Here is a 27,015-nt window from a genome sequence, read left to right on the forward strand (position 1 = left end):
TTCATCCCACTACTGAGATGTATTCATTATGCCCAAAGCTAATGCATTGCTTTTGATACTGAAACTACTATGTTTGTGCTATGTTTGCTTACATGTGGATGATTATATCTTATGTATGTCTCTGCATTTTGTCAACACAATGCAACTAATGCCTGAAAATGGAGTTTCATCTACAAATTAAAAGCTTGGACTTTTCCTTTCTTTCTTCCATTCTTTCTTTTCAGTGCAGCCACATTCTTAGTTTCTGAACCAGTAACTCTTACTTGTTCTGGCATACATGCACCCCCCCCCCCCATGGCTGCTTGTTTTATAATTGCTTGAAACATCTGGTGACTTACTGCCTCTTGCTCCTTTAACTGCTATTGAATGCATCTTTTCTCTTTGTTGGTGTACCTGTGCCAGAAAGCCTACCATCAGCTTCTGTTTTATAATCACCATCACTGAACCCTTCTCCAGGTTGTATGTCTTAGGATTCCCTTTTTTATGGTACTTTATTTTGATGATTATATGCACAACTGTTGCATCTGGCTTGGTTTTTGGTTTTCTGATTCTGTGTACCCTATCTTTTTGAAGACCCAACCCACTGCTCTCTTGGCCAGCATGCTGGTCCACTCTGGAACAGACTTTTAATGACTTCAATGTCCACTCTTTCTGCCACCCCTATTATTTTGAAGTTATCCCTTCTGGATCTGTTTCCCATGTTGTCTGTTTTAAAACTCACTTTGAACAGCCTGAGCTTAATATCAGTAAACATTCTGGTTACAAAGCTTCACAGTATAGACCTAGCTCCCTACTATTAGCAATTAGTAAGCTCATTAAGAAAGCTGTTTAATCAGCTTTAGGTTTGTGTTACTAACCATGGCATTCTCTCTTGAAGTCAGCTAGAGGTGAAAACAGTATAATGAATGTTATCTAGCTTGTACATAAACAAATCTGGAAGGAAATGGATGAATGAAAATAACTGATGCTGAATTCATTGATCTTCAGATTCATTAAAAACATTCACCACATGGGTGTAGACTAGTATTTTCTCAAGATGTATACATATTCTCTCTTCCTGCATGACAGACTGGTGGAAATTTAATAAAGCATACATGGGCCGCTAAAACTGTGTGCACATTGTGGTGTGATGTGCACATGATAGTGCACTGTTTTGTATTCAGTAAGCACACAGACATGGTAAACACTGTGGCATGCTAATTACAGCTTAAGCAGCTGAACTGTATGCTGATCAATCCATCCAAGATAGAGGAGCTGTCCAACCTGCTGCAAGGCAACCATCTAGTCTCAATGCTAGTTTTTCCTGCAAATTCCAAAACCTGTTGGAATACAACCTTGGAAACTAAGCTACACATAAAGAATGCTAGGGGCTGTTGTTGCTTTTATCCATGTGTATGTGCAGCAGACCTATGTCTATGCTGCTGTTGCTGATGATAGACCATGGCCAAGAAGGAGAAGGGTTTTTAGACATTATTTATCTTTTCATAATCTGCATGAGGTGGAAATTATAGCATGCTACAGGTTGAATAGAGCCACACTACAGGAACTCTGCAAACTCTGTCTTCCTCAACTGAGAGATACGGCAAACCAAGGGAACCAATACCAGTGGAGACTAAGGTGTGTGTAGCACTTAGAATTTTAGCTATAAACCTTTCATAGAGCAACAGGAGACATGCTGGGAGTGTCAAAGGCATCAACATCCAGGATTCTACATCACTTCCTGAATGCTATGCTGCAACATGTCAGTGAGTACATATATTTTTTCCATACTGCTGAGGACAGATCCAGAACTATGCAGGAGTTCTACCTTGTAGCACACTATCCTGATGTCCTGGGTGCAAAAGACTATACAGATGTACAAATCAAAGCACCACCTGGTGAACAGGGATGGGTGTAGATATATAGAAAGGGTTACCACTCTTTTAACTGTCAGGTCATGTGTAATGCTAAGGTAATCATCCTGAATATGTGTGCTGGCATCCCAGGCAGTTACTATCATAACCAGCACAACTCTCAACTTTATGAGATGTTTACTTGGGGGAATATCCCATAGGGTCATTTACTGGGCAATGCAGGTTATGCACTGGAGCCATGAATGATAATGCCCATCAGAAATGTACACACAGCAGCTAAAGAACACTATAATGAGACACATGCTCAAACAAGAAATATCATAGAGCATGTGTTTGGGCTGCTGAAGAGGTTATGGCTCTGATGCCTAGATACAGCTGAGAAAGCTCAGCAATACAGTCCCCATATATGTGCTGAAATATTCACCACATGTGCCATGCTCCACAACATTATCCCGAGAAAACAGCTTCAGCAGGAAACACAAGGGGAAGGGCCACACATCCCAGCACCAAAGCCAAGGTCACCACAACCACATGCAGGTGAAGAATCAGAGGGAGAACAGCAGCTGCTGTGGGTGTAGGCAGACGTACACATGTACAATATGGCTTACACTGGCCAAGAGGCAAAAGCTGGCACATAATCTCAACACCTAAGGGGCTAAAACCGTTATGCTAGTCACATACATACAGTAACATTGATGCCAGGCAATAATTGCAACCTTTACTTACTCATGTAATAGCTGAGTACTGCTAGCATCAGACTGAGTCAGCCCTGAACTAAAACTCTTGCAACTGCTGGATTTCCAAGGTAAGTGTTGAACCTGGAATAGAAAAATTCATATCTAAGATACAAATGAATGGCATATCCATGCATACTGTTACTTGGGAATGTAAGTAAGTATGACGTGGGTGATTTTTACAGCAATTAGATCAAAATGTGACAACACTGACTTATGTGAAAACAAGTGTCCTCTATCAAGTAATAGGTTTAACATGTACAGATTTTCAAAGAATGCCCACATTTTGGTCCAATATGTTCTTAATGGACTATCATTAAAGAGTGAAGTTAAAAAACAATGACATACACTTTAGTTTCAGACTTCATGTCCTTTAGAGCAAACATAAAAATAGTAATGCAAAACCTGTTATTCCATCAACTGTCTAAGTCTGCAAGACCATATGTTTAGAAACTCTTCCCATTGTTGGGCCTTTGTCACACTTTTATTTATGGCACGTTCCAGCTTTGTTGGTTTAAGAATTTGGCAGAGATGTGCATGTTACAAAAACCTGTAAGAAAGCAGTACAATTTGCAAAATAGCTTCACATAAACAGATGAACTAAGCACTGTCAGCTGTGCGCCCTGAGCATCATACAAAAGACGTTATGTGTCCCTGAATCCAAAAGAGAGGACACAAGGATATTGCATAGTTATCATCATTTGGGGTTCCTATCATGTGATCGAAACTTGTAAATGGTGAATGCGTATTGAGCAACCCCGACTGGTCGAAACATCGAAACGTCACACGCATAACATGGAAATCGGCATAGAGAATATTTCCCTTTACTTCAATGCAGTGCCATCTCGGAGTGGGAATATTTAAGTAGTGGGGGTGTGGGGGAAGCAGCCCCCCACATAGGGGGTGCAGGGGGGCTTGCCCCCCTGCCTACAGCGCTTAGGTAAGTATAGTTTTTAATTTTTTTATTATATTTTCGAAATTTCAAACATTGCTCATATGATGTCAACCATATGGTGTTCAATGTTTGAAACTTTCGAAAATATAATATAGACCCCATCATTTGCATAGGGTGTTGTGTGTGTGTGTGGGGGGGGCAAGATGCCTAAGCTTTCAAAAAAGGTAGTAAGTGAGTGTGAGTTGCTTTGACCACAAGTAGTCTTAGTCTGTCCTACTGAATAACCTGTTGCATCTCCTAACTTTCTTTCTCTGTTAGTAACTTCTGCTTAAACTAACCTCATAAACCCTCAGCTCTACTACTATAGCCCCCTCCTTTTTCTCTCCCTTCCCATTCTCCACACCGTTTATCTTTTTCCCTCCACTTCCTACCAATATCTGCGCATTTTCCTTCTTTTGAACAATGATTATCTTTTTGTTTTTACTCTTATATGTAGTAAATGTAGACCACTGCTATCAGTGCAACATTTAACATTCATAATTTTTCTTTTGTTTTTCTCTTTATAATTAATTTTGTATTTGTATTGTTATTTTTACTAATTTTTGTCCTGTATGTTTATCGTTGCTTAAGTTTGCTGGTGCTATTTCCTCTTGGGTCTCCATTGAAAATGGGTTGCTTACTATCAATGCAATGCAAATAGATTATAACCTATTCTTTTTTTCAATTATTTTGTATTGTGATTGTTATTTAATATTTATATATTGTCACTTTATCTCTACTTATGTTTGCTGGGGCTTTTCCCCTCAGGTCTTCACTGAAAATGGGTTTGTTTGCAAACTCAATTGGACTAACCCATTTAATAAATAAGAGAAACTGGCACACATTTGGGTAAAGTATCAAACTGCCACAGAGACAGAATAAACTTTAAGCCTCATGACTAATCCATCTAACTTTGTGTGTGTGTGTGTGTGTGTGTGTGTGTGTGTGTGTGTGTGTGTGTGCGTGTGTGTGTGTGTGTGTGTGTGTTTGTGTGTGCGTGTGTCTGTATGAGCACTCCAGGTACAATTGGTGTGTGAGTGTCTGCAAGAATACAGTCAACATTGTGGTAGGCCTCCATCCTGGTATGTTGGACAATTGTGGTGAGCCATGCATAGTAGAAGTTACAGTTTATTCTCCCTGACCCCAAGAACTGGCTCTAGCAGGAGTTGCATTGGCATGTCCATGCCCATGGTCATATGCACTGCTGCTACCTGAATGAGACTGATGTCTGCTGAATGAGCTCTCCTGATGAGTATGCCTAGGACCACAAACCCATGGCCTACCATGTGTAGGTGTGGACACCTCAACTACTGACAGAGCAGTAGAAGTAGTTCCACTACAGGAATGTGATTGGATATGAACATGTTGGATTCATCAGATGATGTGGCTGATCTACACCCACATGGATGCCAATCCCTATGCAGCAGATGTTCCAACACAGACACTGCCCATTCCAATGTGTCATTCATCTAATCCATTGAATCGGCAACACAGTGGAAGCAGTCAATCATGTCAGCCTGTGGCACATCTACAACTCTAAGCATTTTCCTGGAGGCCCTATCGGAATGTGTCTGTGCCTCCATGATGGCCCTGAACATATGTCACATGGCATGGAAAGACACACCTGGATCAGGTGAGGGATGGACAACAGGTCTCCACCAAGCACCCCTAAATAACCCTCATATGTGACATCTCACCCACACTTTGGCTACAGCTTAAGCCAAGAGGCACTGAAGCCAAAGTAGCCACACTATCTTGATCAAATTCAGACAACTGGAATGTGTGTGTGTGTGTGTGTGTGTGTGTGTGTGTGTGTGTGTGTGTGTGTGTGTGTGTGTGTGTGTGTGTGAGTGTCTGTGTCTATCTAGTCAGAAGAGCATAATTGTGTATTCTCCAGTCATCACTATCATCCCATGAAGTGCCAATATTTTGACAGAAGGACTTGCCTACACATCCACTTCATGCAGGACTCCCAACATCTTCTACCAAACATCAAATGATGATGTCATCCACTATAAATTGTCCTACAGGTTTGTAAAAGTCAGAATCTTGCTATGGTGCTTACATTATGTACTGACTTCTCTAGCCTGTTTACTTATGTAAGGGTTCTAATCTCACTGCAGTCAACTGGTGTGTGTGTGTGTGTGTGTGTGTGTGTGTGTGTGTGTGTGTGTGTGTGTGTGTGTGTGTGTGTGTGTGTGTGTGTGTATGTGTGTGTATGCTTGACATTATAGCGAACATTTTACACCAGCATGTGGGATACTGCTATTGTCATCTTCCGCTTAAAAACACTGTTGATGTCATCACCTATAAAGTGTTGTCTGATACTCCCCAAGTCAGACTTGCGCTGTGGCACTTGCATTAAATTTGGAGGTCTCTAGAGGGTGTACTCAGATAGGTAGGGGTTTTGTTCTCACTGGAGTCAAGTGGTGCATGTATTGGAACTTGCTTGACATTAGAGAGACCAGTTTACACCAGCAAGTGGGATACTACTATTACCATTTTCCTCTCACCAGACTCTGCTGATGTCATCACTTATAAATTATTCTCTGACACTATAAAAGCTTGGATTGTGCTCTGGAACTTATTTTGTGTACTGTGCTCTGTAAATAGGTAGTTTTAGAATGATATATGAGTACACAGCTATGTCCAGCACTCCTCCAAACATCTTGTTGTAGCATACAATGATTATGTCATCCTGTGTAACATGCACTCTGATATATTTAAGACAAACCTAAGCTGTGGCAGCAACATTAACTACTGTGTTTACAATCTACTTTAACAACACATATAGGTGTTCCAATCTGATAGCAAGCTAATTGGATGTCTGTACATACCAACTATCACTTATGAGACAATTTTACACCAAGATGCTAATCCACATCCATGCTCTACAGTGCTCGCAACATGTTCTCCTCAGCAGACAGTGATGCTATCACACTCCATAAACTGCAAAGTAACCGTGTTACAGTCAGACGTATGTGGTGTTGCCACTGCGACATTGCATGGCATTCATATTCTATGCCTACACAGGTGTAATATCAAGGTACTTCTGTGTGATTGGTTGATGGTACATCATGGTCACTGTGATTTTTGGAATAGCTCTTCATTTCACTACCACTTAGGGTACCATTCATGTCGCCTCATATATCCTCCTTTGTTCTCTAGCCACATAACATACTTCCTGCAGAGGACTAAAGGATGTCATCACACACATCATGAAGCAGAGTCCTTCCATGAGCCTATGCAAGACATCCCCAGACCACTGCATCTGTGGTTGCTAATTTTGTCATGGCATGGTGCACATGTCCCATATAGACAGTGGCAGAATGCAACACAATCCAACAAATACACGCATATGTGCAATAGTCTTACTATCATCCATAATATACATATAGGCATTTCTACTTTCATTTTATAATAACGGCTAGGATTTTACGTGATGTTGGCTATCTGCCTAATAGTGTCCTATGACCCTATGATCACTTGACATGTCAGTGTTGCTGTTATTGACATATAATATTTTGAGGTGTAGATGTACAGTATGGCTACAAGAGGGTATTACAATCTGTCATGTGAGCTAATGTATTTATGGCATTGCTGCCATTACATTGCATGCTTCTTCTATAACAGCTGTAGTTATATACTCCCTGAGAATTGTTGACCTAGGTTCACAGGTTCATAGGAGGTTACTAGGCTAGCAGTCCTGCAGCCCTTATAAGCCTTTCCATGTTTATCCGAAATAGCTCCAATTGTCCTTATTAGGTGGATGTAATTCATAGAAGAATCTATGGTCAACACCAACTACCCCGTCCATGAGGGGCATGGGTGCCATCCCCAGGGTGAATTTATAATCTTCCATCCATTTGTCTAGATTGCATTTGAACAGGGTCAGTGATGAGTTCTGCTTCACATGATTTGGAAGTTTATTTCAGAAGAGTGGCAGTCTCTGGGAGATAAATCTGTCTCTCAAGCATGTTCTGTTAATGTCACAGGCTAGGTTAAGATCCCTAGTGCATCTACTTCATGTGCCATTTGATTTGTGGCTATGCAGCATTTACATCAGGGCAAGGTCAGAGAATGCCCTGAAGGCCAGGTGCCAGTCACCTCTGAGAAGCCAATACGATACAAAGTACAGTGATAGTGCTTTCAGTCTAGCTACATACATCATGGCATGGTTTGTAGGCCCTGTATTTTCTTGTTGAGAACCCCTGTAATTTCTCCCGCAGCAGCAGGTGTCTAGCGAGGAACATGCAAGAGGGAGTATTGTACTCTATTAATGTTCTGCTGAGGGTCGAGTACAGTGGTGTTATAACATCTTCAGACCCGGATGCAATGCTGTTAGTTATGAGGTTCACAACATAGAAACTTTCCTTACCACTGTGGAAACTTCATGGTTAAAGTTCAGATTGCTATCTACCTGAGTTGCCAGGTTTTGCATTACTGGGTTGGAGCAGGGGGAGGTGTTGTCAATACTGTAATTTGTGGGAATTCTACTTTGTCAAAGGCAATATTAACTGCATATTTGTGCATTTATTTGTAGACCGTGTTTTGGGTACCAGTCATTTGTCTGTGTTAGCCCCTCCTGTAATATGTTAACATTGTTGGTGGACTCGATTGCACACAATTTGCAAGCATCAGCAAACTTGTTAAGCCAAAGCCATCTACTGTAGCCTTGACTTCCAAAAAATAGATTCTGAACAGTAAAGTCCCAAACACAGATCCTTGTAGTACACCACTGGTGACAGCTCTGCTGGTAGAGTTTGATTCAACAGCTTTGACAGTATTTGTTCTGTCGGTGGCTATCCATCAAGTGACATAAGGGTTAATCTCCAGCTAGGAGAGTTTCTCACTAATACCTGAGTGTGGGATTGTTTCAAAATCCTTTGCCAGGTCAAGATAGGTGGTATGCAATCTTACCTTCATCCAGGTCTTTGGTGACTTTCTCAAAGAAGGCTACCAGGTTTAAAAAGCATGATCCACCCTTATCAAAGCCAGATTGTATGGGTCTTGAGTTTGAAGGTCACCTATGTCCTTGTTGATAATGTCCATGATGATTCTTTTCATGGGCTTGCAGATGAGACTGACTAGACTTATGGGTCTATAGTTCCCTAGGTTGATTGATAGCTCCACTTTGTGCAAGGGGATTACTGCTGCTGTTTTCCACTCTGCTGGAACAGAGGTGGTTCTCATGCTATGGTTAAAGAGGATGCTAAGTGGAGCAACTAGGTCCTGTTTTAGATTGCTTAGTAAGCAACCTGTGATGTTATCTGGTACCACTGAGGCCATGTATTTAGCCTTGGAGAGAGCAGATATGACATGATGTCTAAAGATACTTGGCAGAGGACTTTTGTCAGGTATGCTTTGGGGTATGGCCTGTGGGTCCAGGGATGTGAAGTTTGCACCAAATCTGTCAGGTAGCAGGTTGTCAGTTTCCTTCAGTGCAGCTTTATGTTCAGACTTCAAGCAATAAGGAACAGAACCTTGGTTTTGTCTCCAGTGGAGTTTTTTACATCTGAACTTTTGTTACTTTCACATTGCCTGAAAAGGCACTATAGGGGGTGGCAAGCACCCTTGCCAGTATCCGACAGCCAAGAGGACAAAGGTGCAAACCATCTCTAGCAAAGCAGCATGGGCCGTCAACCATCTCATTCCAGGTTGAGAGATAAAGGATACCACTGGATTGACACCAGAAGCTAAACCAATTGTTGATGTCAATCATTTCTTGTTTATATTGTAGCATCATCCTCGGTGATGATGCATTCTACATATACAATCACGGTGCAGTCCATACTGTATCATGTTGGTATGTGATCAGTGCTCATGCTACAATTGTCTTCATTGATATGCCCTCATCTGCTGTACATTATCATGTTTCACGTTTCCTTTTTCCCTGTATTCATTCCTACAATTCATGTGTGTGTCTATTCAATACACACACTTCCTCTGACTGTGTATTTATAATGCAGTCTATGTACCCTTACTGATCATTTACACAACTTTTGTTTGGTATGCCTAAAATAGGTTTCCACAATACTCTGCACTGTATGCACTGTCTTGTAATGAGTTGGAAGTATATACATTGCTTTATTAATAACCCTGGTAATCATTGTGGCATTTTGCATAAACATGTAGACCTAGTTTGCCTGTAGGTAAACAGGTTTAGATGTCTGCTGCTGCTGTCTGTGTTGCTTTACACAGTTTCCTGGCTGTCAACACTGTTGCTAGCCACAAAACTGTGCTTGTTTACATTTAATCATGGTGAGTAGCATGAATATGTAATTAGCGCAGCTGCTCACCATGCAAACATATAAACAAGCCTGCATGGAGTTTATTGAATCCCCAGGACCATCTTTCCAGATACACCTTTCAAATAAAGCTTCTCAATGACTAATATGTCCATTCTGTTATCACAGGGGTACTTTCCTGGGTTATGTTACATTCTTATCTTAGATTAATTCCTTTATATTCTGGCAATATGGTTCTCATCAAGAATTATTTCAAAGCAAAGTTGGTTAAGAACTCCTACTCATTAACCATATCAAGTTATGACTAATTTGGCTTTAGGCTTCTTTAAAAAATATATATTTGAACTAGAAGTATGTCTTTAACTAAGTCTAGTAGGGTCATCTGGGTAAAAGAGGACTAGAGCATTCTGTGTTGCTTGTTAACATTTACACATTGTTTCCTATTTCATTTACCTTGAACTCTGGTTAGATGTTCATCTATGTTTCCACATTAAACACATACATCTTTTTCTGTCTAACCCCTCTCAGCCCCAAATGTCTTACATATTCACGTCTTCGAGAGCAAGATATATGGATTTACCTCCTTACTCCTTCACCTGAGCATCACTGTACTAAGCTGGAGGGAGAGAGACAGACAGAGAAAACTGGTTTCCCAGCATGAATAAAGCCTTACTTGCCATTAGTCTTATTTTAAAAAAGCCTATTTCTTAAATTACTGTCCTCACTATAAATCGCTTAGCACTGCCACACAGACTGAAGGCAGAAACATAGTGTCCTGCAGAACTAATGGTTATAAAATGTAATACATGAAGCATGGTGATTGTGCTTCAGTATTCAGAAAAAGGCAAATCAATTAAACACTAGAGTGGTGCGAGACCCAAACTTAACAAATGTTAAGCACCCCTTCTTAAGTTATTAAAGTTGTTTCATGGGCTTGGCAGTAAAATCTGCAAGTCCTGACCAGCAAATGACAGTGTCAGAATAAAAGATTTCTTTCTACCTTCTGTCTGTACTAACATGTCCCTAACTTACTACTTTAAACATAGAAAGTTACTAGAATAATAAGAGGTATGTTTGAGTGCATTTTTCTGAAGGATAAAAAGTCTGAAACTTAAGATATTTCCTTATTTTATGAAGTCAGTCCTCAGTAATTTGTCTGAAAACCATGGACTTTATGAGGAACATACCAAAGATGAAAGGCATGGAAGGTAAGTGTAAATGGAAGAGACTGTCCTATACTGCTTTCCTAACAGTGCCCACAATGTGTTTTATAGATATGAAGTCCGGCAAAACACTTAAGATTTTTTTTTGTATTATTGTAACTATTAGTACATGGAGCACATAAAGGTCCGTGCACTACAAACAATTATGATTGGGTCACCAATCCTTACCTACTATTGTGTGTTCTTGACATGGATAGCAAGATTTACCTCATGAGCTACACTCTTGAGGTGAGTTTCTTGGCATCCATGTCTCGAGCACATAATAAGTGGGTTAGGATCAGCAATCCATTCATAACTGTGCTAGACACTTTACTCTGCCATACTTTTTGTTTAAGAGTGTGTCAAGGTAAAGTATCTGACAGCTTTTTAAGCTGTTTTAGCTTCATCTGTTGTGCTATGTTGACTATGACTGGAAATTACTATGCTCTAGTACTAGAACACAACATAACAGCACTCATTTAAACATATTTCTGATATCACACACATGCTTAACAAGCCTGCCTTTTTTTCTTAATTTTTGAGTGTAATTATGACACTCCATGTTCTTCCATGCAGTTTTTAGATGTTTAACCAAATGCCAAATTATTTGCATGTAGCCACATAAAGGAAGAGATCAACAAAATACTATCACCCAGCAACAGAATGCCATTTTCCCACTTTGGCAATCTTCCGATTTATGCATTTCTTTGTTAACGTTATTACCTTATCAACCACATTATGTTTCCCACTATGGCCTAAATTCTGAAAGCTTTCAAGTGGCAGAGCAGACATTCACTGCCATCTTGCTCTTGCTACTTGCAGGTGACTTTTTCACCTCCACACCCTGTGATGGCATCTCCTAGGTGGTGGGTTTGCCCAGTTCAGTACCTTGTAATACCAATGTACTGAATGGGGCGTAGACCTGCTCTGCCAGGAGAAGATAAAGAGATTCAAACACAAACTATGCTAATGAATCTCTTTGCCTTTTCCTAGCATAGTGTAAAGTTACACAAAACGTGACAAGGCTATCAAGTCCAGCCAAAGGTTTCTGTAGCAGCACATTCTCTTATATTCCAGACTCATTAATGCAGGTAAAGAATCTGCCTGTAGTGCCAGGTCTATCATAACATTAGGGATGCAGGAGCTGGAGTTGTAGTGCAGAGTGGTGAATGCAGGCTGGTGAAAATGATGGCCATCATGTCTGCATACTCCCCATCAATGACAAACAACAGACATACAGGACCACTAATCCAGCAGGGTGCAGCTGAGATGAATTCTGATGACCAAGAAGCATCATAGTTAGAACAGGAGGAGGACTGAGAAAGGATGCATAAGGATATCAGTACAGGAGTATTTAGGCATTTGAAAAAAGGTAACACAGTTAGACAGTTTGTATGACTACTTTAAACTGATGTGGATACAGTTTAGACAATTTTTGCCACATCTGTTTCATAAATTACAAAACAAAGTCAGGATACTGTCATCAATGTGTTGGACAGAGATGCTGGTATTTTTCAAAGGAAAGAGGAAAGGAGGTCCTAGAAAACTATAAACAAGTTTCTTTATGTGATAGTAATATAAACGTCATGGCCAGCATTCATGTAGCTAGGAGAGACACTCTACTACGAAGGTTAGAGTGAGAATCAGAAATTTGAGGCTTGTGAAAGATAAGTCATTCACGGACCTTTGGCAATTATTGATAAATGTTATGAGTTGGGATGAGATGGAAAAGATAAAAATGGGCACTATAGTCCTGATTCATCATAATAGGACTTTGTGATAAAGACCTTCAAAGGTACTGGAAAAAGGAAAGACGAGCATTAAAGCATTATAAAAGGAGTCAAACTTTCAAATTAAGGTAAATACGATATTGGTTGATACTGTGAGGTTAGGCAGGGGAATCAAAGCAGAGATGTCTGCTGTCCCTGCAGATTTGATATTGTTCATGAAGAAACTAGCACAGAAAGTAAAAATGAGACAAAACTGAGGAATGGGAGAGGTAAAATAAGGAGATTACATTTATCTGCTGGTGAATGCATATTATTCTGAAAATATCTGGGAAACTTGGAAAAGAATCTGGTTTGATATATCATCTTAAGAATGGAGTAAATAACATGGCTGTAGTCTAAAGGGTGAAGATGTAGTTGGAAGGTAAGGCATATCAGTAGTCAGAGATTAATAGGAGAATCTGGGAAGACTTGAGAGATTTAAATAAAGGAATATTAGGTGGACAAGTAGGGTGAATACACCAAATAGAAATATTGAAGTGGTAAGGATGATGGTGGTACTATTGTAATTTACATGTTAGTGCATTTATAGGTTAAACCAACATTAGTGCAGTTATAGGAAATGCAGAACGTACCTCTCAACTGTCCAGATTTTTGCAGAATGCCCACTTTTTTGCCACATATTATTGTTCTACTATTCATAAAATCTGTTGTTTTATGGATTTTTGTGGCAAATCAGTGAGGATTGGAACCTTTAAATAATGACAGGAATTTGAGTTTCAGAAAATGCATGGTAACACAATACATTTTATTCTAGTTTATAAGAGCAATATTTAAAAATTTTTCCTAGTTTTGGGGCCTTGCCCCCCACACCTCTCAACGTCTTGGTGCAAGAACTCTGGACAAAGACTGACAAAACAGGGGGACAAAGGTAAAAAAATAGGGGCATATTTTAAATATCGCTCTTATAAACTTGGAAAGTTGCTAGAGTAACAGGTTTTGTTTTAGCATACATTTTCCGAAGGATTTGAAGTCTGAAACTCAAATGTATGTCATTATTTAATGACTTCAGTCCTCAGATCATCCAAGTGATTTGCCAGAAAAATCACAAATTTTATGAGGAACAGACCAAAAATATGAGCCAAAAATCTGGACATTCTCTGAAAATGTGGACAGTTGAGAGGTATGCCGCCCAATTATTTTGGCTTTGTCCAGATTTTTTTGTGCTAAGATGTTGAGAGCTATGATGCAGAAGATTTATTCTAGATTTGTATGGAATGGAAAGAGAAGTGGTATAGAAAAGAAGATAATGAGGACCAAAAGACAGTAAGAGGATGGATCCATTGGTCTTAAGAGGCATGTGGTAGTTGTGAATGTAGTGCAAAGCTTCAGAGGTTTGCAGAATAAGAGGTTTAGAGGCAAACACAAGACAGAATCACTTATTCTTCCACTTTATTTAGCCCTTTCATACTCACAGAGCAGGACTTCATCAGAATAAAATACAAACCACAAAAATAAAGCTTAAATAGTTCTAAAAGTGTAACCACTCCCACCAATTAACCAATTATTCAAATAATTGACAATAAAACAGCCCTTCATGATATAACCTGTTACAGTACCTATAAAAGGTATAGAAAATACAAGATTTAACTAATCCATGTTTGAAAACAAAAATAGCTAATCTAGTGCAATAAATTTAAACTGTCAGCGAAAACTGTTTTCTAAAATTTTGCATAACACGAGCAACTTTTAACCTTAACACTGAACTAATAGATATGTTCTCATGCAGGCCTGGATGCATAGCGGCATTAGTACATAGTTGCTACTGTAGTTTCTTGTACTCTAAAAAGTCATCTGTCAGTCCACCACTCTGGCCAAGGTCAACATGGTCAATAATAATAAATTTAAAAGAATGCCTATTATATTCAGAAATATGACTATACAATGCATTGTTAGGATCCTTTTTATGGATATCATACATGTGTTGATAGACCCTTTTCCTGAAACTGTTTTTAGTTTTCCTATATAAAAGTCTGGGCATTCTTGGCACAATGCCACATAAACTATACCTTTTGAACTACAATTGCATCTCTTTTTAATCTTCATTGTATCAAACCCTTTAAGTTCAACTGCATTACCTTCCATCATATGTTTACATTGATGGCATTGCCCACAACTTCTGAATAATGCATCTTACTTTATCAAAACCAGTATTGTATGTTAGTACTAGCACTTTGCCAAGATTTTCCTTACCCCCAGCCCCCAGACTGGGTCTCGTTTGATCAATTGTTTGACCCAGTAGGGGAACATAGTCAGCCTTTAATCTTTTTCAAGTGACTTCACTGAATATACCATCTAAAAAAGTACCAGGGTAACCCCTACTAGACAACATGTTGCTTAATATGTTGCATTGTGTGTAAAATTCACCCAGGTCTGATACCATATGGGCGAGTCTGACACACTGTCCTTTCACCAAGACATTCTTTATAGCTATGTTCATTGATTACTTAACTAAGAATGTCTTATTAGAATATCCCTATTGTTTTAAGGATTCATGAGATTTTTTATCAAAGTTTCCCCAGGAACTTTTCAATGAAAACATTACTTTCATTACTATCAACATTAAAGATTTGTTTTCAATTATTCCACACGACACAGGGATTGAATGTTTTTTAGTTACCTATCCCAATATTCTAGGCTAAACCAGGACCTTATTCTCACTTTAGGGACATTGATGGAAACAGTACTAGATAATAATTTTATAATCTTTGAACAACTTTTCAGGCAAACAAGGGGCGCTGCAATGGGGGCAGCATGTGCCCCCATTTTTGTAAACTTAGTACTTGCATTTTGGGAGACCAACTTCATTATTAATTCCAGGTTTAGTCCATGTTGGTCATTATATGGGAATTTTCTTGATGACATAATATTTTTTTGGAATGACACCAATGAAAAATTGGTTGAATTTTTTGAGTACATCCATAGCACAACTAACTTTTTTGAATTCACTATGACCACTGTGGGAATAAAATCAACTATTTGGATGTCACAATAAAGAAGTACATTGTGAACAAGTGTGTAATTTCAACACTTTATAAGAAACCAACATATTCTATTATGCTACTTCATTTCAATAGCTGACATCCTATGCACCAAAACAAGTCCTTGGTGGCAGGACAATGTGTCCAGCTCACCCATATGATATCAGACCTGGGTGAATTTTACACACAATGCAACATATTATGAATCATGTTGTCCAGTAGGGGTTACCCTGGTACTTGTTTTAGATGGTATATTTAGTGAAGTCACTTAAAAAAGATTAAAGAGTGACTATGTTCCCCTACTGGATTGAAAAATTGATCAAACAAGACCCAATCTGGGGGCTAGGGGTAAGGAAAATCTTGGCAAGGCGCTAGTACTAACATACAATATTGGCTTCAATGGACTGAGATGCATTATTCAGAAGTATTGAGATGTATTTGGAATTGACTGAGAATACCAGGAAGTTGTGGGGAAAAAAACTTAATTATTTACAAAAAGGACTGACGTTTTAAGAATATATTGGAGAGTGAGTATCAACATAAGCAGGTTGGCAAGATGTTCAAACGTGGGCAATGCCATCAATGTAGAGATATGATGGAAAGTAATGAAGCTGAACTTAAAGGGTTTGATACAATCAAGATTAAAAAGAGATACAATTGTAGTTCATAGCTTACATGGCATTGTGCCAAAAAAAGGACCCCAACAACATCTTGCATACTCATATTTCTGAATATAATAAGCATTCTTTTAAATTTATCATTATTGACCATGTTGACATTGGCCAGAGGGGTGGACTGACAGATGACATTTTGGAGTACAAAGAATTACAGTGGTAACTACGTACTAATGCCACTATGTATCCAGGCCTGAATGTAAACATAACTATTGGTTCAGTGTTATGGTTAAAAGCTGCTAGTGTTATGTGAAATTTTAGAAAATATTTTTTTGTTGACAGTTTAAATGTATTGTACTTTACTAGCTATGTTGCTTTTCAAACATAAATTTGTTAAATCTTGTTGGTTTTCTGTTCGTTTTATGCACATGTCCATTTTAAAGTATTTTCTATACCTTTTATATGTATTGTAACCGGTTATATGATGACGGGCTGTTTTATTGTCAATTATTTGAAACAATTGGTTTGTTGATGGGAGGGGTTACACTTTTAGATCTATTTAAGCTTTATTTTTAAGGTTTGTATTTTATTCTGATGAAGTCCTGCTCTAGTAGGATGAAAGCACTAAATAAAGTGGAAGAAAAAGTGATTTTGCCTCGTGTTTCTACCTTTTGTGGTTTATAAGTTTGTCTGTTCTTTTGTCTTATTCAAGTTTAGAAGAAGGTTTTTTCCAGTGGCGGAGAAAGCAAAGGACCTGGGAATAAAGATGTTCATGAAAGGGGATGAGAATAAGATGAAGATGCTTTCAGTCTGGAGTAAAGTAATCTAAGTGAAAATCTCTTTGACTTAATAGAGGTGTATAAATATATTAAGAGAGATTAAAGAAATGGATTATGGAAAGTAAATAGTAAATAAGACCCAAAATATTAGAAAATTGATAAAAAAGATAAACACCGTATCCAAAACTATTAAGATAAATTCATGTGCTACAAGAGAAAGAAATGGGATGCATTACTGTGCAGCTAAACTAACAAAAGAAAAAGTATTACCACAAAAAACAGAGAGTAACAAAGGAAAGAATGGTAACAGGTAGAAAGCTACTGTGGAAGCAGTGAACAGAGAAAATTTATAAAGCAATTAAGATAAGAAGTATCAGTGTTAGAACAATACAGAAAAGAGATCTGATCATCAAAAATGTTTAGATCGATAGGTTTAAAGCAATGCACAGTATCAGAACAGACTAGGATTCATCACACACTATTTATAATCATAAACTACAAATATAAACAAAAGCAAAAAAAAAAACAGTTAGAAGATCTACATATAAATATAAAAGAAAAGTATAGAATAAGAAATTTATTATAACCCAAAAATGTTTTATAGAGAATTGAGAAACAAAGCAAAATGAGTAGAAACTCCATAAAAAAAGAAGAAACAGACACATTTTGGAGAAATATTTCTAAAGGGATTTATGCCAAAAGACAGAATTTTCAGAGTCTTGAAAGTCATATGGTTAAGATCATATGATCGAGTTTCTGAAAACAAACTTAAAAAAAAGCACACAAAAAACACAAAAATTTACCTTTTTTTACATTTTTGCAGGGGGCAATTACCCTTCTGCATCCCCTACAAATGATATATACCAACTCCAAGATCACACTACAATGGGAAAAAAGGTAACTTTCCCAATATCCATTGTACCATGATCTCCATTCAAAAGCACTAGGTTTCAAAATCTTAATCATATGGTCTTGACCCTGTAAATTCCGAGTTTATGAAAACTCGATCATCTGATAGGGACCCTTATAAAGTCCACTGCTGAACATAACAAAGATGATGAATGGATAGAATAATTAAAAGAAGCAGTAAGGGGTTCTATTGTGCAGAAATTGAAATGTGATGAAGTAACTCCAGAGAAATTGAGACAAAATTAAGGAAAACTGTTAACTTGAAAAACTTTGGTCTCGTATGCAGTACATATTTTCTGGTAAAAGGTATTAACATCTTTATACAAAGATTTAGCCCTGAGAAAGAACTACTTATACATCCATCCCAAACAGACACCAACCTGATTAAGAACAGGAAAAATTATATTCCTTCTTAAGACTGAACCTGCAAGCAATCCTAAGAACTACAGACCAACAACTTGCCTTCTGTCAATATACAGATTATATTCTGGAAGTGGTACAGACAGAGGTTATAGTCTTTTAGAAAAAAACACTTTTAGCAATAGAACAGAAAAAAATAATTTAAAAATCATATGGAACAAAGGATCATTTGTTGTTAAATAAAGCCATCAATGAGAGTTGCAAGAGGTAGAATAATCTTGGTATGGAATTTCAAGATTACAAAATAGCATTTGACAGAATCCCATATTTACGGTTAGAGTGTTTAAAGTTATATAAGATACTCCCTACATTGATCGATAACATTACTTTGACAATGAAACAGTGTCAAACAGCTTTGCACTTGAGCCATGACAAAAGGCAAATAACTATTCCACAGATAGAAAAAATCAAGGGGGGGGGGGTGCACCAATGTGATTCTTTGTCACAACCAGTGTTTTGCCTTGCCCTTAACACATTCAGCTGTTTACCTAACATATTAGGCTATGGTTATGATTTGCCTTCTAGAAAACAACCTTGTTTAAAGACTTCTAATTTACTTTTTGTGGATGACTTAAAACTGCATAGGCTATTAGACAAGGAGCTGAAAGTACAACTGCAAAGGGATAAAACTATTTTCAGATTATATAAGAATAACTTCTGGTCTTCATAAATGTGCAAAAGGAGAAAGTAAAAAGGAAGCTCACAACACCAAGAAACTATTAATCTGGGGCACAAACATCATATAAAGCAACTTGAACAGGAGAGAGTATATAATTATTTGGTAATTAATGAAGGAATGACAGCAAAACAGGAACAAAAGAGAATAAAGCTAAGTAAGGTATACTTCAGAAGACTAAAACTAATATTGAAAACTGTCTTGGCAACTAGGAATAAATTTCAAGCTATAAGTCAATTTGCTCTCCCTGTTCTAACTTACAGATTTGGGGTGGTTGATTGACTGTAAAAAGTATTGGATAAATTGGACATGAAAAAAATGCTTCATGCTTATCCAATAACTACATGTACAAATATGCAATTGTACAACTGCATATATATCTGCTGAACTCATCAGATCCAAACATAGTGAAAGTTTTAAAACATGAGAAAAAGAAATATAGGATGATATCTTTTCTTAGTTTAGTAGAAGCATTTCAGAAGAAAGTGGGAAAGGAAATCAAATCACAAGTACACAAAAATCAGACAGCAATTGAATATGCCAAAAAAAAAAAAAAAAAAAAGATCAGGTGAGAAGAAAACACAAAGTTGGAAAATGCAGAAATATGGTGGGAAGTATAGAGAACTTCTGGAACAATTTCACTTTGACCAAAATTTTACAAAGGAATGGTTATGGAGAGATGAACTGAAATCAAAAGATGAAAGGCTAATAATGGTGACCCATGACAGCGGACTACAATCACACTGGTTTACAAAGTCCATTGAAAATATTGTAGAGACAGACAAATGCAGATTCTGTAAAATAGAACTGGAAAGGCTCACACATCTTATTGCTGGATGTGATACCCTGATAGCAGAGCACCTGTACACTGAAGGGCACAGTAATGTGGCAAGACTGCTGTATTGGGGATTGTGCCACTACAACATATACATAGTTGAGAAACGCTGGAAGCATGAACCACAAAACGTTATAGAGAAAGATGAAGTTTATATCACATGGGATCACCCATTGTCAACAGCTCAAAAAATAGATGCGAGAAAACCAGATATAGTAGTCCATGAAAAATTACTAAAGTAGCATCATTCATTGAAATTACTACACCCAGAGATTACACTGTTTTATGTACAGAGAGAAACAAAGTCACAAAATGCCAGGATTTTCAAGCAGAAATGACAACAATGTGGAAAAAGCTATTTAGACTGTTCCAATAGCAGTAAGAGCAATGGGTCTAAAAAATAGAAATTACCACCTTACTTAAATATGCTACCAATACCCTTGTGTGAATTACAGAAGGAGGCCATTCTTGGCACATTGAGTGTATTAGCTTAGCTAATACCAAAGGCTGAAGCAATACTAATTTTATGAACTCTAATCAGATCCCACCATAGGAATAAGTTCCACTCTCATCATAGTATTAGAAACCCAAAACTCTTAGAGAAATTGAAATAATTGAAAAAGTAAATTTGATTAAGAAGCAAGCAATACTAGCATAACTAAAAGTTCAACGTTATATCTATATTATGTGTGTGTGTGTGTGTGTGTGTGTGTGTGTGTGTGTGTGTGTGTGTGTGTGTGTGTGTGTGTGTGTGTGTGTGTGTGTACGTGGGTGTGTGTGCGTGTGTGTGTGTATGTGTGTGCATTTACAAAACAACAAAACATCAACCTTGCAAATTTCAGCATAATGCTATGCATGCAGCATGCAAAATTTCAACACAAAAATATAATAAAACACTGTTTTTTGTAGGGGAGCAAGCATATTTCCCTACCCTGAAAACTGTGCAGTCTTGTAAACTGTCAACCATCTGTTTAGTCATCCATATTTTGTCAGCTAATCAAATATTGACCAATGATAGGGTTGACGAATTTCAGTAGACCCATGTATTTATTGATTATTTATAATTTATTTATTTTACATTGTTTACCGGGAAAGTCCAGCTGGACATATGCCCTTTTCCATTGGATGCCCAGGGAGAAAAGCTCCATGTCAATTAAGTAGCAGAATAACAAGAAGGTAATAATAATGTACAATGTAACAATAAAACAGTATGAAACATAGCAACATTGTAATTATAAAATATAAGCTATGCAGAGCATTTGTAGTAACATCCAAAGTCATAGAAATAAAACAATGACAACATTAAATAAGTAGAGACATTTGGTAAGACAGTTATATCAGAAATATTTACAAGAGGTAGTGTACAGTCAATCATGCTTCACAAAGTGGTCCTATACAGTTAAGGAAAGTGGGTAGAATGAGGTTAATGGGGCAGGGTGGGGTAGGGGAGTGGCTTATCCTGGGTGTCTCAGGAAAAGAGCCATGAGTTTGCAAGGTGGGTTTTTCGGAGTTTTTTAAACTGTACAGCTGAGGGAATGTTCACAAGAGAGTTTGGAAGATTGTTCCAAAGGTTGGAAATATAGTTGGAGAAAAGTGATTTGCCTGCTGAGTTTTAGCTTTAGTGACTTGTAGAAGATGTTTATCATTAGAGCAGAGGGGTCTGAAGCAGAGTAGGGTTGAATGATGTCTTTGAGGGCTGGGGTGTTTTCAGGATGATGGAGGATTTTATGAGCTAAGGTTAGTTGATTAAAGTGTAGGAGCTGAGGGAGTTCAAGCCAATCGAGTTTTGTGAGGGAGAGACAATGATGAGACTTGTAGGAAGCATCGGTGGCGAATTTGGAGACTTTATTATAATAAGGTTCAAGTTTGGCAAGGTCTGTTTTGCGGAGGTTGGTTAAGATTGGGCATGTGTTGATAGAAGGTGTGTCCTGGCAATTGTGACTTTTGTACTACTTGTTAGAAATTGGTTGTTCCTGTATAGGAGGCCAAGTTTCTTGTGAAATGTTTTGATTTTTTGGTCTATATAGAGACTGAATTTCAGGTTATTGTCAATTACAACCCCTAGTATTTTGCTATGGGGAGTTGGACTGATCATAGTTTTGTTTTAGGAGAAGATGTGGGAGGCTAGAGAGGGAGAGGTATACCTGGATGGGCAGAAGAGCAGAAGATTCATTTTACTGGGGTTTAGTCTAACTTGGAAGTCAGTTAGCCAGATTTCTAGAGATGAGAAAGAATCCTGGGTGATGGTATGAAGGTTGTTATGTGAGGAAGCTGAGCAGATCAAAGTGGAGTTGTCGGTGTACTGGATCATGGTTGCATGGGGATTGGCGGAGTAAAGTTAATTGGTGAAGAGAGAAAATAGAAATTGTCCAAGAATGGAACATTGTGGGACCCAATGGTGACTGGGAAGTGGTATGAGAGTGTTTGTTGCCAACAGACAGCTTGTTGACGGTCTGCTAAGCAGCTTTGAAACCAGATCATTACAGTATGACTTAGGTTAAGGGAGGAAAGGACACTAATGAGTTTGCTGTGGTTGATCATGTCAAAGGCTTTTGACAAATCAAGGAATATAGCTGATACAAATTGGGATTTGTTTCTGCATTGGTTGACCGTGTTTGTAAAGGACAGTAGGGCTGTTGTGGCACTATGTGTAGGACAAAAACCATGCTGGGTATGAAATAGGAGATTGTGCGAGAGGAGGTATTCCATGAGTTGGCTGTGTACTACTCTTTCAAGGATTTTAGACAGGGGTAAAAGAATGTCAATGGGGAGATAATTAGTTAGTTCACAGGAGCTACCACCTTTATGTAGTGGTAGAATGTGAGATATTTTCCAGATAGTGGGGACATATGATTCAGTTATTGATCTTTTTATGAGTATGGCTATAGGGTAGGAGATAGCTTCTGCTGCAATTTGTAGATATTCTACAGGGAGATTGTCAGCAGCTAGAGTGGTTGGTTTTAGTTTTTTAAGTAGTTTTTTGATGTAATGGATGGGGACTGGAATTAACTTGAATTGGCTAGTGGTGTTTGGTTGGGGTGTATTATGGTTTGGTTCAGGGGGGTGAGACAATACTTGGGCTGGTTGGTGGCTAGTGTTTGATTGGATTCTGTGAAGTAACTGTTGAATTGGGTTGACACATTTACATAGTTGTTACCTGTTTTTGGATTGGGACTGGTAGATTTACTGGTTGCAATAAGTTATTAACTGCAGCCCAGAACATTTGTGGATTATTCTGAAGTTTGGTTTGAATATTGTGGTAGTGGTTGGATTTGTCAGTTTTAGTTAGTTTTTTAGCTTTATTTTGAAGTTCAAGGAAATGTTGTTTAGTAGTACTGGTTTTGTTTTTATAGAATAGTGACCAGGCCTTATCTCTGGCTTTGAGTAGGGATCTGGTTTCTTTGGTTAACCAGGGTGCATAATTGGATTTGACTCTAATATTTCTAGGTGGTGCATGGGTGATGAGAATGTTAATGAAGGTTTTGTTAAAGGAGGGTACTGCCTCATCTAAGGGCAATTGTTTGAGGTGTTCCCAGGAACAGTTTTTTTTAGGACAGAGTTAAAATTATCGGTATTGAAACCTTTTTTTGTTTCTAATTGTATGGAAGGAGGTTTGATGTGTTGGATGGTTGCGGCCTCTTAGGAGAAAGGTTGACCTGCGGTTATTCAGGTTTACAGGGAGGCAGACTGAATAGGATGTTAGGTTGGGAGAGTTAATAAGAATCCAATCAAGTATGGATTGACATTTAGAGGTTTTATCGGCCCTAGTGGGAGATGTGATGACTTGAACAAAGCCGTACAGGTTTATGTGAGTTGATGGAGTTGGGGAGGAACAAAGAAGCTAATCAATATTAAAGTCCCCCATGAGGATGGTCTCTTGAGGAAGAAATGTGGAACACCATCATAGCAGGTTTTCAAGGGTGGCAATGTTGTTGCTTGGTGGGATGTAAGCCCATATATATATATATATATATATATATATATATATATATATATATATTTTTAATATATAGACCCATATATATATATATATATATATATATATATATATATATATATATATATATATATATATATATATATATATATATATATATATATATGTGTGTGTGTGTGTGTGTGTTCCATTCATCCCATCAATAAATTCTCTTGTCAAAGTGCAAAAAGGACAGTACAGATGACTAAAAATCTATCCTTTCCCCACTGCATTCTTATCTCAGAGTTAGCATATTAGCAGGGGTTTGAGGGGTGCAGGGGGCTTGCTGCAAGCAAAAAATATTTTGTTTCTTCACATTTTTCTGATTCAATGTGTTGAGTATTCAAATCTTTGTAATTTGTGCAGTTTTGAGTGTGTGACAGGAGTTCAACATTTTAATACTTCGACCATCTGTCACACACTCTTATATACTGTATGTGTGTACATATGTATCTATATCTATATCTATATATAGATATAGGTATAGGTATAGATATACATAGATATGGTAGCACAACAAATTTTCAAGCATGTTTTTCAAGAGTATTGCAGGTAATATGTCCATTTATTATCAAGAAAACAGTTGTCAGTACAAGCATATTGAATGTTCATGGTATATGCACCTTAATAACTGCTAGTGTCAAGACACATGCAGTGATTAAACCTCTGTCATCTTGTAATTATTCATGCAAGAGTATTTGTGTGTGTGTGTGTGTGTGTGTGTGTGTGTGTGTGTGTGTGTGTGTGTGTATGTGTGTGTTTACATGGAGTGCTGTTATCTGAAATATAAATCTAATGCTGCCCTTGAATTGTTTGGCTGTTCATGTTTGTGGTGACGGTATAATTCTGAAGTTGGTATATATAAATAAACAGGGCATGGTGGGCACATACTCCACATAGATGCCTGCATGCATGCCAATGCTGCTTTGATGTGGCATACTTTACTGTGTATTGTTTATGAGAAGGAGAATGTATACAGCTTGTATTTTTGATTATTCTCTGGATATTCAGAAAGTTTTATATATATATTTAGGAACTTTTCTATACATTGTGATTTAAGCTAAATGTGAGCTCAATTCATGCAACAATGTTAGTATTGTATATGGCATACAATATAATAGCAGCTAATTGCATCTGCCTTAGACTGTTGTGATCTTGAAAGTGAATGCTTTAAAATGGCTGACAACTGTCTCCATCATTTGCAAAACAATAGCTATCTTTTGCATGAGTTTTTTTTTTTTTCTGTAAGACATATGTATATCATAAGGCTGGAGTATTTCTCTAGAGCTTCAGAAAACTGAGTTAAGAGAAGATAGCAATTCAACATTCTCATTAACGGTTTGTGTGAATATTTCTGATTGTCCCTGTTGAGACCAGGAGCAGCCTAATAAACAAGCAACATCTAATTAGGCTTTGGCTGTCATTTTATAACTTAGAAGTATATAATGCCATTACTGCACAGCAGTAAACATGTTTAAGTGGGTAAAATCAATAAACTGCCTTCTGTAAAGATATGAAACTGGCTAGAGAAAAGTATGTTGAGCAAACTACAGCCATATACATTAAGCAGCACCTTTCCACATACTTGATTCAAACACTAATTAGAAACCACTAAGGACACTATTAAAACAAAGGTATAACAATAAACATACATCTGAAAATTAATACTGGACTTTTACAGATCATGATTTAAAGATATTGCTAGTGTTCAGAGTAAGGGAACAATTAGGGCAAATTGCCTTTTCATACATCAGGAACATTCATTAGTTTCAATTTATAATCTAGTCACGCAGCAGTGATTGCCTTACAAAGGTTAAAAACATCCATATGTCATGCTGTTAACTTCAATATTTATCTAAATAAATCATAATAAATAACACTCACTGAACTGGTGTACAATATATCATATATGTAGATACCTCTCTCTTTTTTTATTTTTTTCCATGTTTTCCTTCTATTTTAATTGATTTTGTTCCTCTATCCAGTTTCTTCTTTATACTCCTGTCTTTCCTCTTTTACTCCATTAATTTGTTATACCTCTCTGGAAATTACAGTAATGTTTATTAGTCAAATTTATAATGATATTAGACTTCCATAAAAAGTCCATGCAATTCATAAATATACAAATGCTGAGTAGCTCACTGTAGCATTTATCAGAAAACATAAAATAATTTATGCAGTCGTGTAGTACCATATATATATATATATATATATATATATATATATATATATATATACAGATTATCATTCATATTCTTATCTTTGTTGTACTTTCATCCCTCTGTCTCATTCCAGTTTAAATCACATGCAGTTCCTTCTTTTATGAACCTCTTCTGTTTCCTTTTTGCTTTTAACTATAGATTTCTTCTCAGTTTCATTTATCTTTAATATGTATATTTTTCCAATATGCTCCCCATTCTGTGCTGAAGAAATAATACAAATTGTTAATAAAATGATAACTGTTTCACAATATGTATGCTTTCTTTTTCTAGTATATGCATTATAACATATGGTTAGGCAAACACAAACAACAAATACAATACTTGAAATGGCAAATAAGCATACCATTGGGATGCGGGAGTTCAATTTTTAGAAACAGTAAACTGTTGAACTAGGAAAAAGTTGCTGTTAAAATTTATTTTTCTTGACTGCTGAAATACTGCTGCTTAAAATAAAATGGCAAGAAATTTTATGAGAGAATGTTTTCTGAATATTAAAATATGAGTACTTTTTTTTACAGTTATTTCTACTGCTATCTGCTTCTAAAATATATCCAAAATAAGTCTACCATTTCAGACAAAAAAACAACTTTCCAATTATGCCATGCAATTTAATGCAGAAGCTGTTTGTCTTCATCATTATCAGTGTGATATGGCCTAATCACAGTGAAAACATTAATTATGGTTATATTGTAAAAAGTAGAATTTATAACATTTATTTATTTAACATTTGTTAACCGGGAAAGTCCAAAATGTTCCAGATGCATGTCTTTGTATTATAGAAGGAAACCCACACAAACACAGGGAGGACATGCAGACTCCACACAGAAGGCACGCCAGCTGAGAAT

Source organism: Protopterus annectens, chromosome 2.part0 (genome assembly GCF_019279795.1).
Source record: "Protopterus annectens isolate FY-2018-M chromosome 2.part0, PAN1.0, whole genome shotgun sequence".
Taxonomy (NCBI): Eukaryota; Metazoa; Chordata; order Ceratodontiformes; family Protopteridae; genus Protopterus; species Protopterus annectens.